The sequence below is a fragment of the Ciconia boyciana genome, chromosome 2 (assembly GCF_034638445.1).
Source record: "Ciconia boyciana chromosome 2, ASM3463844v1, whole genome shotgun sequence".
In the NCBI taxonomy this organism is placed as follows: domain Eukaryota; kingdom Metazoa; phylum Chordata; class Aves; order Ciconiiformes; family Ciconiidae; genus Ciconia; species Ciconia boyciana.
Window position 1 is genome coordinate 19,380,558 of NC_132935.1, and position 23,195 is coordinate 19,403,752.

The window sequence follows — 23,195 nt, forward strand, 5'->3', positions numbered from 1 at the left end:
TGAGCAGGCACCATGCCAGTCTAGGAGATGAGTAGGAGCATTGGCAGGAAAAACACTATGCAAGAGTAGGTGTAAAGGCATGATTCCCAGCTTGAAACACTTCTTCACCTGTGATTAAGAGGATGTGTAATCACTAGCCTAGCTCTAAGCCCAATTAGCTTTGAAAAAAAATATCCACTGTGCAGCCAGGTATGGTGAGCTTATGACCTTGGTGAATTAAATGGATTCCTGTGTGTTTTCCTTCTATGAGCTAAACCTCTGTTTTATCATATTGCACTCAGCTGAAAGCAACGATACGGTTCCAGGATAAATCAATAAAAGGTCGTTTGCTAGTGTAGAGCCTATTCTTAGCAGAAAGCCATATGAAAGAGACTTAAGCAACACAAAATTTATTCATATATCCCTTCATATAAGCATAGGAGACTTATAGTGTTTAATTTTCTGGCCACATATGCAACAACACCAAATAAAAATACTGGCTTAAAACAACTGAACTGTGATGAACACAGATTTTCCATTCCAAAAACCTGTTCTAGGACAGAAGCCTAAATCTTTTCAGAGCCTTGCTTAAGCTGATGGGGCTTTGTAGGATATACTCACAAACACTGTGGTTTTGGGAGACTGATTATCTCCTTTTTTCCCTTTTGTACTATTCTGTTTGGGCTCTGGCACAAAGCTGAATAATCTTAGGTCAGCTGAGCTGCTGCATGCATCTAAGGGTTGGCTCTGAGCAAAAATGAGGTGAAATGTACTGACTTGCATATGAATGAATAATATATAAATAGTTAGATTTTACTTGCAAATTTGTGTGCCAACTAACATGCACACGATTAGCAGGTGTAGCTCAGCTAATGCTCGTTAGTGTCTATCCTGGATACCTAAGCCCTTATGGACTGCATCTTTCTCCTAAGGATTCATTATTTCATTTGAGAAAGATACAGCAAATGGTTTCTTGGAGAATGGGTCAATTAGTTACTGCACTTCCTTCATGTAAGGAGTCTTCAACCAGCAATCACAGGCTATGTGTGACCTGTTGTGCCTGCTCCTGAAATTCTCCTTCTCAGGAGTGGTTCAGGAGTCAGTGGGAAGTGGCAGCAGATCTGGTGACAGCCGCAGCCTGTCCTTGCTGACATCTTTCATGGGCCCTACCCATATGTGGGTATCACTGCACCCAAGCAAATGGTACCCATCTGCCTCCGGGTCCCGTCACAGAGCAGGAAAGGGGCTGTGGTGGTTTGCAGCCACCCTGTGATGGTACATGAAATTAAAAGGCCCAGCCCACCTCATACAGAAAGATGTAATCACAGACATACTAAGTGTGAAAATGAAATTGTTCCTCAAAAATATGTCTGTTTTAACAGAGTTCCAGTGAAAACAAGCAAGGCACAGACAGAAAAGCTGTGTAATTAGTGCTGACAATATAGGACAAATGACAAAATGATTACTAATATTCTGTATCATTACTACTTGGGAGTTCAAGCAGCGAAGTTCAAGCAGCGACATTTTCATTTTTACAGGTTAACCTGTACTAGAAGTAATAGTCATGAGACTTTATCAGCTGCCCTGTTCTGTGAGTGATTTAAATTAGAAGGTAATTTTGAGTAGGATGGATGAAAGTCAGTCTAACTATTTTGATAGCAGATGATAGCCAGAAGTATCCTTATGCAAGCAGTAGATAGAAACTGTGAGAAGAGAGGATAGTAGATAAATATGGGAGGATGAAGTTCTAGACAGCATTGAAAAGAAACACTAGAAACAGTTTTCCTAAAGGGTGTCAGAAGGAATCTGCTGAACGGCACTTCACTGAGCAAAGATAAAGCTCTTAATTGGACCCAAATACAATTAAGTTAGTGGACTTCTGATTACCTCATAGGGCATTGCACCAGGCCCTTCTCTGAAAAAGAGGCTGTTTGGGGGCCAGAGAAAAGATTAAAATAGTCAGAAGGGATTGTATACACTAACTGCATGGTGAAAATGCCATGGTGCTTAAATTTGGTATCAGCAAAAACCATCTCTCCTGAAGTCATGTTAGCTGTGAACTCAAGTGAGACCTATTGTTTTCTAATGCCATACTCACCTAGAAGTCATTTTAAATGTCCTGGCAGGGCTGAATTTCATTTTTTGTTCAGGCAGAGCTGAGCAAACCTTCGTTCAGGTCCTTAGAGGCTTATGACCTACCTGTAATGGCTGGCGTATTTTTCAAACTGTATTCAATTATTTTGATGAATTAGCTTTTCTGAGTTTTCTTATGAAGAAAGTGTCATTTCATCATGGTTTTTTAGCTGTTTTGAATTTAGTGGTGTTCTATTTCTCTCATTTTAATAGTTATAGACACTTTTAAATTTATTAACATCTGGTGCCAGTTCTTTCTTCAGAAATTAAATATGTCAATTGAAAATCCTTAGGCGTCCCACAGAAGCTCAAGTGTGAGAGATTGATTTTGGAGTATGCAAAAGAACAGTTATTAAAACTGTCAGAAGATAGATGGGGGTGTATTACTTAGATGCAGGAAAGACCTTAGCTTCTTCCCCACTGTACGTGTGCCCAGCTCACAAGGTATTAACAACTTATTCAGTTGACGACTCAGCTCACCGTGGTAGGTAGAGCTGATTTAGACTGTAGACTCTGGGGAGCATGACTGCAGCCCCACCACATGAACATTTTTGTCACATAATGTTGCAGACAGACCCTCCCAAGTGACATCAGTTTTGGCCTGTGCACCTCTGCAGCTTATTTCAGAGCTGTGACCATCACAACATACATATCCTATTTCTGAAAGGATTTTAGAATTTCAGAAACTGGCTTAATTCTGAACAAAACAAAAAAAATCTTTTTTTCTCTCTCTTTTTCTTTCTTTCTGTATATACGTAGTTATATTTATACACGTGCTTGTGTGTATGAACATTTTGTCAAAAAAATAGTGGGTTTATTTTTAATTTATTTTAATACTAAAAAAAAAAGGAAAAACAGGTATTTCAAAACATTTTTAAAAAATATCTTTTCTTCAAAGCAAGTTTTTTTTTTTAAATCAGAACAATTCCTTGACATGTGGCTTGGTCAGCCACTTATGTAGCATCCATGAAGAACATTATAAATGACAAAATAATTAAAATACTTCTCAGACAAAGCAAGACTGTTTGGGAAAATACCTGTTACAACTCTCCTTTTCAATGGCTGCAATTGCTTGAAAAAAACATTTGTCTTAAAATTAAATGGACTTCTAATCATCAAATATAGTCTACTCATACATTCTGCCTACAAGGACTTATGCAGAAGTTTAACTTTCGGATGCATGTCATACCTTGTATTAGTGGGCAGTTCACTTGAACTACAAACACGATTCTTTGCAGATTTTGAACTTCGAGTTTCTTTCTGTGTTTAGCATTAAGCTCTATTTTTAGAGGTTTACATACCTATTCAGGGATTGTTCAGGGAGATGAGAGAGAAAATAAGTAGGTCTCAGAGTTGCTGGAAGCCTATGTATCCTAATATATTTATTCTAACTTACATTTGAAACCTAGAAATTATTGCACATTAGCCTCTAAGCTGAACCTGACACATGAATGCTTTGATTAAGTATATGTCCTGCAGCAATCAAAACACAATGGTTCTCTTCATTTTCCTTAATTTGTCAGTATATTTTTTAAGCCTAGGTAAGTTTTATGCAGTTTTTAGGTTTTATGTAGTTCCCCATGGTGGGGAAAGATGAATTCTTCTTCTTATGACACCTACAGAAACTTTTTAGTAGATGGAGTCCTCCCACCATTTATAGTTAATGATTTTTGTAACCAGAACCAACTGCTACTCTCAGTTTTTACACTGCCTATCACAACAGAAATTATTTTATTTATGTTTTAGTATATGAATAATTATTATTTGTAAATACATACATTTAAAACATATAAAATTATGTAAATTGTTGCAACATTAGCTGATAACTACAAAAAGTAAAATACACACTGAGATTTTGAGGCTGATTCTCAGAAGCTCTTGAAAGAGCAAGAAAGGAAGGCAGGTAGTAAGGAGCCAGTGCTTGCAGCATTGTGAAATATGTGCCCAGGTTATATACGGATGTACCCATCACCCACCCCGTGGTAATAGTCATTCACACACAGAGCATAACGCAGTAAAGATCATCTGAAACATTTGAACTGGAAGGCAGGGAACACCTCCTTTTATCAGAAGGATTTGGTTCACACTCCACAAAAATTATCATAGACTTGTGTGAGAAGGGCTCAGCAAGATAGAAAATATACCTGACTGACATTCATAGAGAAGAGCCTTATAGTTCCAATATTTCAAGTCAACAAGCATACCCAGAGCACATTGGTGCTCACATTGACAGGTTCTTGATTTTGGATATTGCAGTCCCAGCAAAACCACAAGCACAGAAGTGCTGGGTTCTCAGCACACCTCACTGTTGTTTGGGATTTGGGTCCTTCAGGATCCCATTCCCCCCTCCTGGGCTGCATCAGGCTAAATATAGCTCATGTTTTTTCCACGTGGTTCTAGATTTCAGATCCCCTCCTTCTCCCTGTTTTTCTTAAAGCTCTTCATGTATAATACCTCTTTGGGTTAGTGACTCTTGATTGCTCTGAATCTGGGAAAGGTCCAATGCCAGTCAGGACAGCAGATGGCTTATTTCAGGGAGACTAAACAAAACAGTTATCAAATAATTCCATATGATGTCTCCAACTGTATTAGTTGTACAAAGATGCCAAAATCACCACAATAATTTACTACCAACAGTATGACTAAGAAATCTACAGCTGTATTTTTACTTGCAGACTTTACCATGTTTTTAAGACAACTAACTCCTTTTTCTTTTATTTCATTTTAGTTTTCAAAAATAATTTTAAAGTTTCTTTCCTTATATTATTTAAAGTACTCAAGCTTATTCCCACATGTTTGGGAATAACGTTCTTTGTAAAAAGGGAAGAATTATTAAATTGACCTTATTTGTGTGTTTGTAGTGATATATACTAGTCAGATAGCCCAGTTACTGGAGGGGGTTTAAATGCATGAAAATGATACAACATAACTAAGAAAGTAGTCTTCAGGGACTTGAAATTATAACCTTTTTTTGATATTAAAGTAATAGTCCATAATTCCTTCAACGCTGTCACTTGTGATTGAATTCTTCTAAGGGTAGATTACAACATTCAAAAAAAATTCTGGTTTTGTTGTTACTGTTAAGGTACTTGTTTTGAAAAAAAAAAAAAAACCAACCCCCAAACAGAATCACAGAATCGTATAGGTAGGAAAAGACCTTTAAGATCATCGAGTCCAACCGTAAACCTAACACTACCAAGATCACCACTACACCATGTCCCTAAGCACCTCATCCAAACGTCTTTTAAATACCTCCAGGGACGGCAACTCAACCACTTCCCTGGGCAGCCTGTTCCAATGCTTGATAACCCTTTCAGTGAAGTAAAATTTCCTAATATCCAGCCTAAACCTCCCCCAGCGCAACTTGAGGCCGTTTCCTCTTGTCCTAAAAACCTCACCTCCTCTTGTCCTAAAACCTCACACCATTTTGAAACTTTCTTCTTTCTATTATTTTAAAATAACAGAGAAATTATTTCATCACAAACCATGTCTCTCTTATTTATTAACAAAATAGAAATTTAACCAGAGATACAAAAATATTTTTCAAATTCCAGTTGCAAAAGAAAAAAACAAATAGCTCTGTTGCTCAAATAGCTCAACTATGACTGTGCCAGATGTGGTTTTGTTTTGTTTTGTTTTGTTTTTTAATTTTGGAAAGAAAAATGCACCCATGTATTTAAGAGAAATATTTTTCATGTATATTGTTTCCCACTTTGGCAACATCTACAGAATGTAAGTAATAATTGTGCTAAAAGGATAAAAATCAAGTTTATTCTACAGGTATAATTGTGGTGTAGCTGTGGTATCAGGGTTTTACCTGTGTACATACCCAGTGCAATTAGTCATTAATTCCCTGGGTGGCCCAGGAACTTCCCAGATGTGTGGCTGAAACAACAGACTAATTTGAGAGAAGAGGTCATCGGAGACAAGGCGATTGCCTGAACTTCTAGTACCTTCGCACCAAAGCATTTGACTGCTTGGTGCAGATCCCTGACAGCTGTGAATTTAGGATCGTCCTGGAGACTCCTCCAAGCAGCTCCTGCTGTGTTTGCTAATTGAGAAGTACTATTTGTATGTTTCAGTGTGACGATTAGTACTCTAAATGGAGAGTCTGGCTGTCCCAGACAGTTCTCCAGACAGTTTCTGCTGTTGAATAGACTAGGCCATACAGAGATAATTTTAAATAGTCAGTAGAAACTTCCTGTAGGCCCAGGAATGGTCATATAGGACAGTTTTTTGTACATAGATGAGGCAGGAGATGTTTTTACATAGCTTAAGATAATCAATAGTGGTGGATCATGCCTGTGCTGGAGTAGTCTTACAGGACCATGGCTCAGCTGGATACAAGAACTTATCAAAATAGCAGTTTGGTGAGTCTCACCTGATGCAGCTGAAGATGCCATTGCAAGGACTTTTGCAATGGAGATTCCTGTTACCATCCAGATAGTGACTAACCATCCCATTCGAGAGAATCAGTTCCCCACATGACCATTATCCCAGGCAAAAGATCACAATAAATTATACAATAAAGTATATTTTTAACAAACACTTTTTCTGAGACTGCCTGTGCAATACTGCTTTCCATTCTGTCTACCGTGCTTGGGTGACCCAAACAAGATTTTTGGCTTTCTGTTGTAATGTGGAAAGAAGTATCCGTAATACATTGAGTTATTGACAATTCAGGTACCTGAGCTTGGATTTGTACAAAGCATGGAGTGAACCCTTGTTTAGAGGACAGGAAGAATGAAAAATCCAATAATGATCAGTACTGCAACATTATTAAATGCAAATATAATCTTTTGGGGAAGGGCAAAAGATTATTTTGTTAAATAATAAACACTACTTTTATCTTTTTACATTTCAATTACTTTAACTTGTGACTTGTAATGCTTGAACCACTTGAATTTGTACTAAACTAGGAATATGCATAGTTACTTCCTCCCAGTTGACAGCCATTAAGTTCCCACAGAGACTGGTAACTTCCTGAGAAGTTTGGAAGAATCATTTGTGATAATCTGATCAGTTGTTACAAGCAAATTGAGCTTAATTTTTTACACTGTCATTTCACTTTTAGAGCACTCTGGGTCGTTGATGGATTGCACCAAAACAGAAAAAGAAAAGACATACCTTGCAAAATATATATCTTTCAGAGGAGCCAAAACCATGTCTCTCAAAAATTAGAAATATTTCAATATAAAAATCTATATAAAAATGTCAATGTAAATATAAATGAAGACAAGTAGAAAATCAGAAGAAATTGAATATCAACTTTTAAAAGAGGAAAAAAATAATCAACTTTTCTTTCTGTAAACCAAGCAGTAGCACATTGGCAGGTTTCACTTTTAAGATGGCAGCTTCTGTCTTTCAAATCTATCTTACTAGATGATCAAGCTAACCCTGCTAAACCTCCTATGCGAGGATACCTCTCACTCTTTTATGCTTCTTTTGCTGTCTGCTGCAGAATTTAGCTTTCGTCATTGTGTCGGTCTCCTTGTATATGAAGGATAAATGGGGATTTGCATATTTTTCTTTTCTTTTCTTTTTTTTTTTTAAATCAGTGCCATTTTAGCTCGGGGAAAAAAAAGGAAAATCATAATTAAGCAAAACATATGGTTAAATCCTCTCATTCTTTTGCTTTGTTCATGCTCAGTTAAAGTGTTCTGGCAATAATACAATTATGTAAAGTATTTAGAGAACAACTCTTCTTGAGTTGGGAGAAATATTTTTCTAGAATGGTATCCAAAGCAAAAATTGATTCATTTTTATTTGGGGCTTTGTGTTGGATTCTTCTGGTTTTGTGTAACAATAAAAATCAGTAAGCTATATATCCCACACTTTAGCATTCTTACTCTGTAAATCACTAGTTGATGACATTGTAAATTCAGCTTCACCCTTGTCTACACTACTTTAAAAGTTTTGATCAACATCATGTTAGTTAACTTTACTCCTGAAGTCATGTTCTAGCAACATAAATTCTTGCAGGGAAGAAGACAAAGGTCTTTACAAACATTGTGAAGATACTAAGAACACAGAATAACTCCTGTTAATAGTTGGGGGAATGCTGTTGTGATAAATGACTGTCAAAACTTAAAGACTCTTACAAAAAAGATCTGCAAGTATGTGCTGGATTTCAAATGAAAAATTTATTCTGACATTATTTATAACCATTGTTATTAGTTTCCACAAATACTTCTATCATCTGAGCTATTTTCTATCTGTGAGAATAATGTCTGAGAGAAAGTTTCAGAAATACTTTTGAAAATATATTTGTTCAAAGATCCTTGACAGAAGAGATAGTGTAAACATCTTAAAGTTACTTTGATTTCTTTCTTGTTTGTAAATTATGTTGTGATCAGAGTAGGGAGCAGAAACAGTTCTCTATAATGCAAGTAAGTACTTTCACTGCTGGTAAATAAATATCCTGATAATCCCAAGATAATTTGTGCAACCCAAGGCTACAACAATAATGCATACACTTGAAAAAGGTTATGGTTCACCATATTACTTTGTGTCATGAGAATATTAGCCCTTTTGAACACACTGTAACAATCAATAGACTGAAATGAGTTAGTGTAAAGAGTTTGTTGTCAGTTATGAATAATGAATATGCTTTTGAATTAATCCTTTTGATAAATAATTTCTAAAAAGACAAGAAAATAGTTCTTCATTAAATTGCTCACTCTGAACAGTTTATAGTGCTAACTATTCTTTGAACAGGTATTTCCTGCTTACTAGTACTCCTTACTATGAAAGCATATGTTAGTATAAAGGAGAATGAGAAAATATATATAGAATTTATTTTGCAGTACTTTTTGTTTCAAATGTCTGATATTGTACTAAAATAGATATTGTATGAAAATAAAGTTAAATATTATTTTTACATTGAGTCATGATATTTGTTCCAATCCACCTAATATTTGGGGTTTTTTTTTTTTTGGAAACCAAAAGAAGTAATCCTTTATCATCTATATCATCTAGGCATTTATTCATGACATTGAATAGATTACATTTTCAATTGGAAAGATATATTCCATATAATGATTAGCTTCTAAATCATATCACTCCAGGAAAACAATTTGTCTGTTTGGACTGACCAGTAAAAATCCATAAATTAACAACAGAGCAAAAACCATAAAAAAGAGGATAGAGTGTTGTTTTGGTTTTTTTTTTTTTTTTTTTTTAATATAGCTATAACATTGATTAACTAATTTGACAGCAGTACATGTGACTTAAAGAACAAATGCTTAGATAGGTAATGAAAGAAGTCTCCCACTGCATCAAAAAATAATGGTTGGACAAGTCATTAAGTATGTAAAGCTTTTAAAGACAAATATTTTAGAAATTAGGTTTCAAAAACAATGGTACAGATACAATATAGCTTTGGGGTTTCTAATGCTATTATTGGACTGGTAAAGTGCAAGTACAAGCAAATAATTTTTTTCAATCTCCACAGTGAAAGTAAGTGTAAGGACAAAGAAAATGGTATTGTGAATCAGATATCTGGGATTTGATATCTGGGATCTTGACTCTAAAAGCATTAATCCTTGAAAGTATGCTTGACACTTATTCCTATGTGGCTGAAGAATTATGCATTTTACTTCTGGTGCAACATCTCTTAACTTGAAATCCAGTCAACTTTATTTTATTTATAACTTCTGTGAAGAAAGTGAGAAAAACTTTACATGTTAACGTGTTCTGTTTTTTAAACACTGCAACCATGTAAACAAACAATAAAATGGAGAAGGCATTAGTGACCAGTCAGTGAACAGCAAACAGCATTATCTTGGTGGAAAGGTGAATGTTTCATTTCAGAAAAAAAGATTAAAATTGCTAAAGTATTTCTGACCATTATGGAATGAAAGTAATGCCCTCTCAAAGGCATGGTAAATCTCAAGGAAAACTTCTTTCCAGTTCTGTGTCTGGTGTCCAGCCTGTAGGTAAGCATACAAAACACACTGACATTTACAAAAAAAGATTCTCCGCCAACATAGAGTCACAAGACCACTTTTTCTAAATCCTCACCACCACCTCCTTCTGCTACCTAATACTCGAGGAAAACACAAAAGCAAGAAACAACAACAAAACAATGTGTCTGACCATTTGTATAACCCTTCACAATGCCTGAAGATGAAGTGCTACAGAATAATGTTTGATTACTAATCAGCAGGTAGACAGAACTGAAACTATTGCGGTAATATTGCAGATATTGTGAAAAATCCATTCTGTTACTGGTCTGCTGTGAGAGGGGATATTCACAGCTGCATAAGTTCCCCATCCAGGAGAGATTACCTTGAGCATCCAGTTTCATTCTGTGAACACACGTTTCTTACAATGACTCCAGAAAGAATAAAAAGCATGTGACAGAACCGTATTTTAGAGCTTATTATAAATACCAGTTCATGTAAATAGTTAATTGTGCTAATCCCACTGGTAAGAACGTGTGTCTTTTTCATGACCGCATTTGGCTACCCACAGTAGGCTGTTATATCTTGTCATAACTTCAGCAGGAAGCTCAGTACTATTGTATCTCTTTTCCTTGTTTAGCTACGGATTTATAATAATCAAGTCATGAATCAGTTTACTTCATCACCCCAAATTACATCAGCTATGTAAGCCATATGTCATAGGCTCATTTTCCAACTCTATAATAACAAATTCTATTTCCTTTCAGAGGCAGTAGAACATGGCAACTTTTAATGTTCCAGGAGGTTTTACTCATGCTGTATATAAAAACAAAAAGATATATACATTCTAAAGTATACTTTAAGTTGTCTCAAGATATGTTTCCAACCACTAGGCCAGAGGCAGCCAACCTGTCTGATTTTATGAGCTACACATTTTTACGTGGCTGGAAGGTATAAGATATTTACTACATATTGGCCACCCAAAGATGTGAGCCTACGCTACCTATGTGGCTTATTTCTCCCTGTACCCAGGGTTGTGAATTACCCAGAAGTCTTCTTGCCATAGCATCCCTGCTATTCAACTATACAACATAATCAAGGCATGAGATTCACACTTACACTAACAAGTAAGAGACAGACCTACAATAACAATTTGGTACCTCTGCTCAAAATACAATTAGTAGTCTTTGTTCTGAATGTATGATCTTGTCTTTTGCCATTCATGACTATTTAACTGGGAACTTCATATCCCTGTATAAGAGGAATACAATCTCAATATTATTAATTACCCCAACAGTGTCTGTTTCGCAAATTGTGCTTGCAGAGAATTTATACCATCTGCATTGTTGATAAAACTAGGTAACAAATGTATTTAGTATTCCTTGTTGCAAGGAGACAGTTTAAAAAGCTCTAAAATGTTATTTTAATTTATGGGTCATTCATTCTCAACAAGTAGGTTTATCACTTCAAAATAGTTTTTTATAAGCCTCTAACAGAGACATATTTTACTATAGCATCACAAAATCATTACTCATTTTTGTATGTCCTTTATTCAAGTGCTACGTTCTGAAAGGATAGCATGTTAAGAAACTATCTATTTTTGAGAGAAGCAGTGTGACCAATTTAACAAGTGATGGTAGAAATGCAGTCAGGAAAAAAAAGATGATTCAGCTCGGAAAAGTGCAAGGTTATACATGTGGGGAGAAGTAATCCAAAATCAGATTCTGTAGAGGAGAACTATGGAGAGTAGGAATCCTTAGAAAGACATAGAGACAGTAGTATAAGGCAAATCTTCCATAACATTTGTATTGCATTAACATAATCAATAAAGCAAACCTATTTCACAAATCTGCAAAGATCAGGAAATGTTTATTGAATCTTAATATAGTCTAGTGAGAGCATACTTTCCCAAAATAATCCTCAGTGCAGCATTTCTGTGATGCAGAGAGCACTGACATAGACATTGACATTTCACTCTTAACTTTACATGTTTCTCACATAAAAGAAAAAAAACAAACTATGAATGGCTTCACAATTTCACTGAAGAGGCAACTGTTCAGAAGATATTTTTAAAATATCCATCACTGGATGCCTGGATAAGAAAAGAAGATCACAATTTTTAGATGGCTTTCAAGTAGAGCTCAAAGTGGAATAAACCAACACTTAAAGTGAACAAAACAGGTTATCCAAAAGTTTTAACCTCAAAACAGCTGCCTGGGATGTGATAAACTGCTAGAAGAATAGTTTTGCACCTGTATTTTCCGTATGATGGGTCAATATTTTTCCACCCATTTTTCATCTCTCTGCAGTAAGCTAGCATAAAACAACATCCTTGTCTGTTCCTCAAAATCTTGGTTTCAATAAATCAGTATTTTCTCAAAAAAATATTTTGATGTAAATTCCAGAACAGCTCCAGTTTTAAGCTGTTTGTATACACAGTGGGAATATGTAGGGAATACATACGGCCTGAGGAAACCCTGAGATAAGAATAAAGCTTTTCCTCCTATATTTGGCATGGACATGTAACCTACTAGTTAGTGCTGACCAGAGGATCACCTTAGCCACCTTCTCCACTTCCTTTGGTAAATCTCTTATGACATGTACTTCACCTGCCTCAGAGAATTTGAACATGGAAGCCATTTAACATAAGCAATATTTTAGGAATGTATTAGATGCTAGGTCTGATTTTAGGCCTGGAAAATACACAGTAATTATTTTGTTGGTTTTTTTTTTTTTTTTTAATTAAATTAGTGCTCTGATGTCTTATGCAATGTCAGTATTCCTTTGCACTGGATACTGTGCACTGGATATTTGGCTAATGTAGATGTGAATAAATATTAATAGCTTTCATTTAGTTGTCTCATCAGCATTGTGAGCATTCAAAACACTTCGATCTGAATGCAGACTGAATTTTAGCCAAAACCGTAATCATATATATGCAATGTTTTTATGTGAAAGATAAGCACTATTTTACTTCATTTTATTTTATTTTATTTTATTTTATTTTATTTTATTTTATTTTATTTTATGTGATTAAATAAATTTTGAAAGTTGAAAAGGCCCAAATACTTAAAAATGAGAGATTAGTGAATGTTTGGACATATTAAACCTGCATAAATAATTTCTATGTCCCTTGAAGTACATCATGTTCACCATTTTCATGCAACATTTTTAGATAATTTACCATTATTGCAATGGGTTATACATGAATTCTTTGGAAATGCCCTTAAAGAAGTCAATAGTCACATGTGGGCAAATAGAGTAAACCTCAAAATGAATGATACAGCATCATGATAACATGATGGCATGACACAGCTAAAATACAGCTAATGCCAAATCTGGTTGAATAAACTCATATCTTTCTGTGACACATACAAATATACAATAATTTGGATAAAATTAGACCTTACTAAATATGGTAAGTAAATACATATCTTCTTTATATGATAACATCTTTTTCTTTTGATTCTTATACATGCGTATAGAGTTTCTGAACTGACCTAAACAATTATAATAATTTTAATCGCTTACAGACAATAGACCTGAAAATATTGAAAGAAAAATAGCCCTCTTACCAAACCAAAAGAACTGTACTGGAAATATAGGTTATATGAAAAAGAAGATGAAGACGCAAATCTCCTAAAGGATAAATCAATAATATTGATACCAGAATAAATGGAATGACACCACAATCCCATTAACAGACAAATTTCCAACAATTTACTGCCTAGGAAGTGTAGTAATATTAATATTCTCCAAATATGAATTTCGAAACCACATCTTCTTGTGATGAATGAAGCAGCTTTCACTGAGTCTAAGAAAGTTTTTGATTTAATAAAAAAGGAAGAAATATGAAAAGAGCAGTAATAAAATAATATAGAGGTTAAATTATCTGCAGATACTGAGATATATGCATCATAACACTGCCTTCAATATACAGTCATACAGGAAAAGACAAAAGGAAACAGAGCAAGACTGTAAGGAGTAATTTTTTAAACGTTATTAACACTGCAACTGTACTTTCAGCTTATAAAAATGAGCTTGCAATAGACCAAATCAGGACTATTTTAATTATCAACAAGATACTAATCTCAAAAATGAGAGAGAGAAATGAGTATGGAAGGAAGAAAGAGAACAAAGAAAACATTGTTTCTGTGTATAGGACCCGAATTTTTTTGCCATTCTTCTTCGGGCAAAATTTTCACTGATTTCAGTAGTAGTTTTGGTATTATGAGAATAACAAGCATGCCTGCTACTCAATCCAGTGACATAAGAAATATGAAAAGCTGCAGCCCCAAGCTGATAAAGCACAAGGAGTGAGATCTGAAGTATATGTAAGCCTTTCCACTTTCAAATTACTATTATCACTGCTTTGCTGGGACAGCTTGCTTGCTTTTTCCCAGTCTGCTATCTTCAGATGTAACGAGAATCTACTTTTGTTTAATTAAAAGCATGTTAAAAAGATATATAGAAATGTTATTAAATGTATTCAGGCTATATTCAGGCTTCAGGTCATTCGCAATAAAAAGTTTGATCTGATATCCAATTTTAGGCATTACTTCTTCAATAGATATTGTGATTCACCCTTGTTTTCATTCTTTGCTGTATTCTTCTGAAATTTAAACATAAAATCTAGTTCACCAGGGTAACTGAACATTTTATCACCAGACATTTCTGTAAGAGCAAAAGTTTTTCAAGGTTTAGTGATCCCGAGTTTATAAATGTTCATCAGTCATTGAAACTTCAATTTAAACTTTCTTTGAAAAAAATGCAATCATAGCTGTTAACTCTACATTTAAAAGATGTTTTGGTATGTTGCACAAAGAAACAAAGAAATAAGGCTACCAGTTCCAGACAGGCTACACACATCCCCTGTATCAATGATCCTGCTTAATTTTATCCATTATCTCAGCTTTCCTCTCTTGAATATGTATTTTTATAGAAGTCTGTGAACCTGACAATTTTAGCAAAGGTCCCCTTCCCAACAATGCTTCAAAAGGCATCATTACTACAAATGTCATCCAGAAAAGAGGTCAAGGGTCCACCAAGTTGACAATATCATTACCCGGTTCACTGTAGCTCAAAAGTATAATTGGAGACGTCTATTAAGCCCAGTCAAACCAGGGTGTATCCCTACTTTTCCAGCAATTACAAAAGGCCTTCCAAGCATAGATGTCTGTCTTTAGATAGCTTTTCATGATTGTTCTTCCCTGCAAGCTAACACTAAACAAAACTAACAGAGAAATGGCACTCTGGTAGAGTAATTGAGTAATATATCTTCAAAGTAATGCGCTCTGATAATGACAGCTAGCTGGGAGCCATGCTAGAGCACTGCTGTCAGTCATTTAAGTCTTCTTTTTTCAAGATCATTGTTACTGATTTTCAACACTTAATTACTTTTAATTATTGGAGAAAGAAAAAAACTGGTTCCAATTCAATCGTATGTAATTAGATAGACATCTTGAGCATATCACAATAGCGTTCCCTTGCATGTTCTCTAATGCTCTCTTTTTCTTACACATATACATGCATGCATGTATGCAGATAAACACCTAGCAAAACACACATACCTTGAAGTCCAGTGGAAAACTGAATAACATTCTGATGAGCTGACCTGGTTGTGTTTCAAAGTTCAAAAACATCTAGTTGTCTACCAAAATTGAGGGTAGGTTAACAGAGAAAAAAAAAAAAAAAAAAAGGAAATTGGGGCCAAAAAGCTAATTCTGAAGCATTTGCTGGGCAAGCCAACTAAGACACAAAATTGGTTTTCTATGGACAGGAAAAAAAATGTTGAAGTACAATGTGTCCTGTCAGTAAAACTGATATGGAAGGGAAGAGAATTCAGGAAGCTTCCTTTCCCTCTTCAGAAGCAATGCTACAGATAACAATACAGTGACAAGAATGGTGGACGAAAGCAACAGTATTAATGATCTTGGAGGTTGAAACTAGAATGCAGACAGCCAAGTCTTCAGCTTTCTTTCACCCATAAAAATGTATTAAATTAAATACTTCAGGAGGATTAGAACAACCTGGGTTAAATCCAGTCTGAAGCACTGTACAATGTTCCTATGTCATGTTACCTGGTCAAATGATTACACCGTTACCTCAAATTTCATTCAAAATACTTCATATTCAGATTCGATGGTTTTGGAAAAGTTAGGAAGAAATGCCAGACAAATTTTATTCTAAAAAAGATTTTCTGAAATAGCACTTTTAGGTGGAAAATATGAAAATAATCATCACCTTAAACAACAGCACTGCTCTGAGAATACCTCATTCTCAGAAGGATGCAAATAGTATTGACAAAAGTGCGTTCACTTATTTTGTTATGTCTGTGCACAGTATTTGCAGTATCTATGTCAGTATTTGGGGCTTACTACTATAATCAAAGTAGTATACATAGCCTGTATTGTTGGTCCTGCTGGAAGTGCTAGTGGAAGGTTTCGGTATGGCAAAATATAGTCTTGATAGATACAAACTGTGCCATTAACTTCAGTAAGACGCTAGGTGCAAAGACTCATTTTTCTCTACTGATTGCCATTGTCCTCTATGGCAAAAATAGAAGTTATATATCAGGCCTGTCTTATTTACTCACGCAGACACAATCTGCTGGAAGATGATATAGGTGCTACTTTCTGCTAGTTAGGTACCCTGACTTAGTTATTTTCATAGCTTCATTAGTAGTTATCTATCAATTAGTTTACTATCAGTTTAAAAAACTCTTAAAATTTGTACTGTCTCAGGTCAACAGAAGACAGGGAAAGAAAGTTTATGTATGAGAACATTTAAGCTTTCAAAGATCATAATTTTGGCAGCTTACAGGGAGGAGAGTACTGACATTATTTCAAACATGATGTATTGAAGCACCATTGCTGAAATGCACATCACGAGGTGCAGTTTCCAATCAGTACTGCCAATCAGCCATTTAAGTCTTTGAGAGTTTCACCATTGACTCAGTAAGTTCAGCATTGTGTCCAAGGACTTAGGGCTCAGATGTTGAATCCCGTGCTGCATCCTTGAACTGGAATCTCTAGCTTCTTTACCTATTCCTTTTGTGCTAATTCTTTATCTACTCCTTCGTTGATATCAACACTAAATAGGCACAGATAAGGTACACATACACATATGATGCAAACTTTTCAAATAATGCTTTTTTAGCCAATATCTTCAACCAGCTCTTCAGGTTGGATGATGCTTTTTCAACCTTTTAGTAATATTACTATCATCAAATGAGAATCACAGGAAACATTTTTCAAGGGTACAATGGGACAAGACTGTCTTCAAGAAGACAATGGTGGCAATGTTTAGCTTAATAGATGGGGGACAAATGAACATACCTGAATTACATACTCAAATGCATGTGTATAAACAAACTATTCCTAGAGCAATACCAATGGATGTGCAGCAATAGAACAGAAGTAACATACTAAACCTGTGCCTTTCACATCTGTTAACTCCGTATGTCTGGTAAAATCTATCTGGTGTTTTATCTTGGATTTACAGACATTGAAGACAAACTGATGTCATAATGGCATGTTTTCAAGTATAAATCTATCAATGATAAATATTATTTTTTCATGTTTATTGTAGAAAAGACAAGTGATATACATATCAGACAAGGTTTAATCAGCAATACCGCTTGTCACAAAATCCCAGATGCATTTCAAGACAATGGGAAATGGTACCTTGGGAACTGGAGATTTCTCTTCAGGTTAGAACCAAGAGAGTTTTATATCTGCCAGCCCCATGTGGATGGCTTAGATACTTTAGAAAGCCTCAGATGTTACTGGATGTCTGTATGTGGGAAACTGATCTGAGTCCTTGCTGTCTGGGTGGCCTCAAAGACCTGTCTCTGAGCAGGTTTCCTGTTGCCAAGACATCTGAACCAGCAAGGTCTAGCTGGTGTGAGAAGGAAGATCTTTTCACAGACTCCTGTCAGACCTTTCCTGAACTCTCTTTCCTAATTAAACTGCTTTTTGACATCTCAGCCTTGGAGGCAGCTAACAAAGCTCAGGTGGAGGCTAAGCCCAACCTCATAATTTGTCATTCCTCAACTTTACAGTTGTTGAATTCTGTTAACTGGACCTCCTCTTGCCTACTCCCACTTTAACGAAAGGGTACAAAACCTGACAAGACAATCTTTACTTGAACAAAGTCAGAGGGAACTATTGTATTATTTCTTAATTTCTAGATTCCCCCAAAAACTTAAAAGCATATTCAGATATGGGTGTCATAGCTCAAGAAAAATTTGTCAGGGCTGGATGTTAGAAGTGGTTTTTACCCCTCTTCCCCTGTATTAAACAACTAGTCCTCTTTCCTACAGTACAGTGGCTTTAAATCCCTTTGTTAGAGAAGCTCTGAAACAGTGATTGCATTCTCGAAAGGCTCATTTTAACATAATGCCTTTCTTCACTTAACAAACTTTGCACTGCTATATAGTGTTTAAATACTTAAAACATACTTTATATGAAGTTCAGTTATAGATTGAAAATGTTAAGCATTAATACACAGTTTCATATTTTCATTTTATTTTCATCTCTTGCATAACATAAAATAAGTGTTTCAAATTTTACCTTCTTTATGAGAGATATTGAAGACTAAATTGGAGGTAAAACAGGGGAACATATAATTCCACAATGTGACCATTGATGCATGACAGATCTGATAATAGAAATGTCTAACCTCTGCTAACATAGTTGAAGAAAAGGCTGTTATTAACAAGCTTTTAAAAATGACTGAAACTTGATAAAAATAATTTTTAGTATGATAGCAAACACAATAGCACTGTGTACTTAATCCTAGTAAAGTCTTTCTGCCTCACAAGCAAATTGATAGAACACATTCTGTCTTAGTACTAAGGTCAGACACAATAGATATCTCTGTTTTGCTGCCCACATTAAAAACATAGACAATAAACTGCTGAACTGCCAGGAATATAATGTTTGATTCTTTATGTTTCATGTAAGCAAATTCAATAACTTCACATTCTTGGCATATGATTGCCTGTAGTAATAATAGGTACATGGTAGTACCTCAAATTCTAATAATGTTAATGTCAGAAAATCAGTTTGTAGAACATTACAATAAAGAAGGAACTCAAAACAGACTGTAAAATCTTCATGTCAAAAGGTACTTGGTTTCCTGCTCAATTGCTACTCGCAGGGTATTACTGTGCTGAGCCCCTTCAGCACTGCTCCAGCCTGACCAAGCTGCCAGGCATCGGACCACTGTGGAAATGCAGGCTGTGGCCACTGAATGTCATTTTTTACATGACTAGAAAATGGAGCAGGCTTTGCACTGGTCTTGAATCAGGTGGGGTATGGTAAGGTACTAAAATAAACCCGAGCAGAGCCCAAGACAGTGGAGGAAGAAAGCAGAGATGTCATGCTTCTCCCAGCAAAGCAGAGGGGAAAAACTCCACCACCAAGAGCACCATCCCTCCTGCCAGGCCCCTCCAAGGACAACCAAGATAGATAACCATAGAGGGAGGGGTGGAACATTAGGGAGGGATTATTTTTCATAAAAGTTGGAAATGTGTTATTAATGAGCTTATTCATTAATTTGGATTTCAAAAACATCATGTGGACTAACTATAAATTCTGTGTTTATAGTGCATTCCCTCTGCCCATGAGAAGGTTTTGAGTGTAATAGTATCTATCTATGATTTGATACAGGCATCCATCTTCTCAAAACTGAAAGCTTACCTAGCTGTGAGGAAAGTAAAATCCAGCATATCACAGAAAACCTTGGTATTTTTAATATTCTTTCTGTTTATAATATAATGTCAAAGTAGGCTCCTGAAATAAAGATTTTTAAAGAAAAGAGAATCTAAGTTTTCTTATAAATTATAATTAATTTTCTGTCAGAAAATAATCAGAATTTCTAGTGCTAGATGCAGAAAGGAATTTATATAACTAGCACCCCCTTGATCCCTTACAGAGACATTACACCAAATAATTTATGGCTACTATTTTCTCTCATTTCTGGCCAGAAAAATAGTAATTTGGGTGTTTAACTCCAGAGGATCCACTTAGGGAGAGACAAAATAGCACATCCTGAAAGTCCCCTCTACCCTTCACTGTTTTATGATGCCACCTCCTGTTGTTCACTTTTGAAAATGATACTACGTTTACTTCACATTACAACAGCGTAATTCTCAATGGTGTTTTCACTATTTAAGGTCCTAAACAAGCTCCTACTCCTGTGTGTGCCAGTGTGGGTCTGCTAGTGAATTTGGCTTCAGGAGTAAAGTAATTTAATTCTTTTCATGTTAAATCTGTAAGGGACAAGTCTCCAACCGGATGGCAGCACTCAGCAGAAATGTGACAGGGATTTATTTCTTCTAGTGAATCTTCATGGTGCCATTTGAATCTAATCAGTTTCACTGGAATATCTAACTTGACCTCAGTATAATTTTTCCTTATGACAGAAATTCTCCTTTAAGAACCACCTGCCCTGATACAAGCCTTGTAAAAAAAAAATACAATAGTAAAAAAACTTTCTTCAAACTTTGAGACAGCATGTGGCAATTTATATGAAAATGAATTAGTTGTTAACAAAAGTAAATGAATGTAGGAAAAAAAATCGTTATAAATGTAATTCAGAGCTGTTATAAAATAGCTTGTCATTAACACACAAAACAAAATCTGACAGATTCAGAAATAATCTTTGGTATTAAATGTACTTTTGCATTTTTATTTCTTTTCAGAGCTACTGAAAAGTTGGAGAAAAATGCCGAATACTGTTAGTGTGTCTTTTAGGCAAATCTAAAATTGTGATATTTTTATATGCTTGATCTAGACTAACTGCAAAAGAACTAAACAGCAGTCATATAAGCTATGTGGATTTGTTAAAATTATTAACATAAATTTGGCTTTGAAATAAATTTCATAATAGTTATTTTACAGAAAATAATACTGAAATACAGTAAGATTGTATTTAATGTGAATAAAGGTGGAAGTCTCTAGTCCTAATGAACAAAACAGAAATACTGAGCTCTATTCAAAAAATAAAAGTTTGAGATTAACAAATGGATTTATCATATAGAAGGGCAAACAATCCTTAGTCGTCAAAGTAATTTTTTCAGTCCTTTGATGTCGATGCAAATATATCCATTTTCCTCAGCAAATTTGGGTTGAGATCTGCATTGTTACAGAAATTCATATAGACCAAAAAGACAAGTATATCCATCTTTCCTAGAGACTGATGAGACTGAATACACAAACTTATGCTATGCCTGCTTATGTGTTTCTGTGTGATTTGGTAGGATGGAAATACAGATCCATATATTCCTAATTTTTAGCAGGAAACAAGTAAAAAATGTTGGTAAAGGAAAGATTTGTATAACAAATGGTAGAGTCATCTGTGGCTGTGGAGCAGTGAATATATTCAACAAGGAATAAATTCAGTCTGATCTTCCTGAATGAAACAAAATTTAGGAATGAGTAACTTGATCCTGCAAGACATCTGAGGGAAGTGAACTAGACAACTTGCCGGTGATTTATTTCAAACATGAATTATCCTTACTGAAATTATAATTGCTTACATAGTCATCAACCTGGTTCACAAATGGTTTTGCTTGTAGAGCCAGCATACTTGGAAACAGAAGGACTAAGTTCTATCCCAACTTGCACTGTATGTCGGTACATTTCACTGTAGACTTAAGGATAACATACCGCTCAACAAATAGACGTGTAAACTTTCTCTGACATAATGAAGTCATGATGTTATGTATTGCCCATTAAGTAAATGGTGCTGATAGTTAGTCAGTTTAAACATGTGCTCTGGCATCTTTTCTTTGAATAAAAGAGTCTATCAGTAAGTATAGCGTGAAAAAAAACATTATTTTGAAAGTACTTTATCCATCCCAGTATAACTGAGGATTCATATACTGGTAGAAAGGACAGAAGTATGTCTGAATTGATTTAACTTAGGAAGTTGAGCATATATTAGGGAATAGTGGCAAATACTGTTTTCCCCATCTCTATTCAGCTGCTATCCTACTCTCCTTCAAGGTGATGGTAGTTTCTTTACTGACTTTAATGAAATACACCTGCACTCTAAATAACTCTTTCTTTCAATAACCCATTTACTTTTTATTTTTTAAATTCCAGAATGTTTTCAGATTTCATAATTTTTCTAAGCTTTTTACAAACAATGATGGATTTTTATACCTCGGCACTTTTTTGTACAAGTCAACTATTTTTTTAATTGTATACCTAAAAACTAAAAAATTTGAACCCTAAGAGACTCCCATAGAAGAAACAAAGACAAAAGGAAAGTGATTAGTAACTCCAGGGCTTATACTACTTAAATTTTGATCTTTTCATTGAAAGACAATTCAAATAATTATATTACAGTTCTATAATTCCCACTCTATTAACATTTTCTTTCTTATCTAAAGTAACTTTACAATGACCTCCATATGGTTTTCCAAGTCCCACTAAATTAGAGTCGACTTACTACTACAGAGTTCCTGCTGTTTTTATAATGTTGAATTTTGAGGAGTTTAATTTTATTTGTTAAATGCATGAATAACACTTCATTTTTACAAGAATGGTAATAAAAACTACAAGAAGGAGGAAGGCAATATTAATAAGAATCTTGAAGTATACTTTACCATACCTAATGACCCCAGGCATCTCAGCCTGTGATATGAATGAAAAATGATTAAAACCTGTCTACAGATTATATTACACAATAGCAGGGCAGCCACCAATTTGTATACAATGATTAATCAGATAAAGTGAGTCATATATTTATAGCAGTATTTTTGTCATAATTTTAAGGCCTTTACTTAATCTGTCAGAGCACACTGAATCCAGTAAATTCTTGGAGGTATTGTCAAGTTTATGAGAATTAGCAATAGCTTGTGGGAATCTGTGTTCCTTAGTCAGCAGGTTAGATCTCTAGTGACCAAAGGCTTTTTTGGTAGCTAATAGAAATAAATTCTATGGTGTCCTTTGGCTGTTTTGAAATAAGCGAAACAGTGGTGGTCTTTGGCCTGTTCTAAACAGGTCACAAAAGTACAAATGTTTTCTTGTCAGCTTTCCAAATAGACTACAGCTTAAACACTCTCACAGCAGTATAAGCCAGATTTGCTGAATTAAAACCAACACATCACCACATAGGTGGTTTGTGACAGACAATATGCACCTGCTCATACTAATCAGGGCTCCC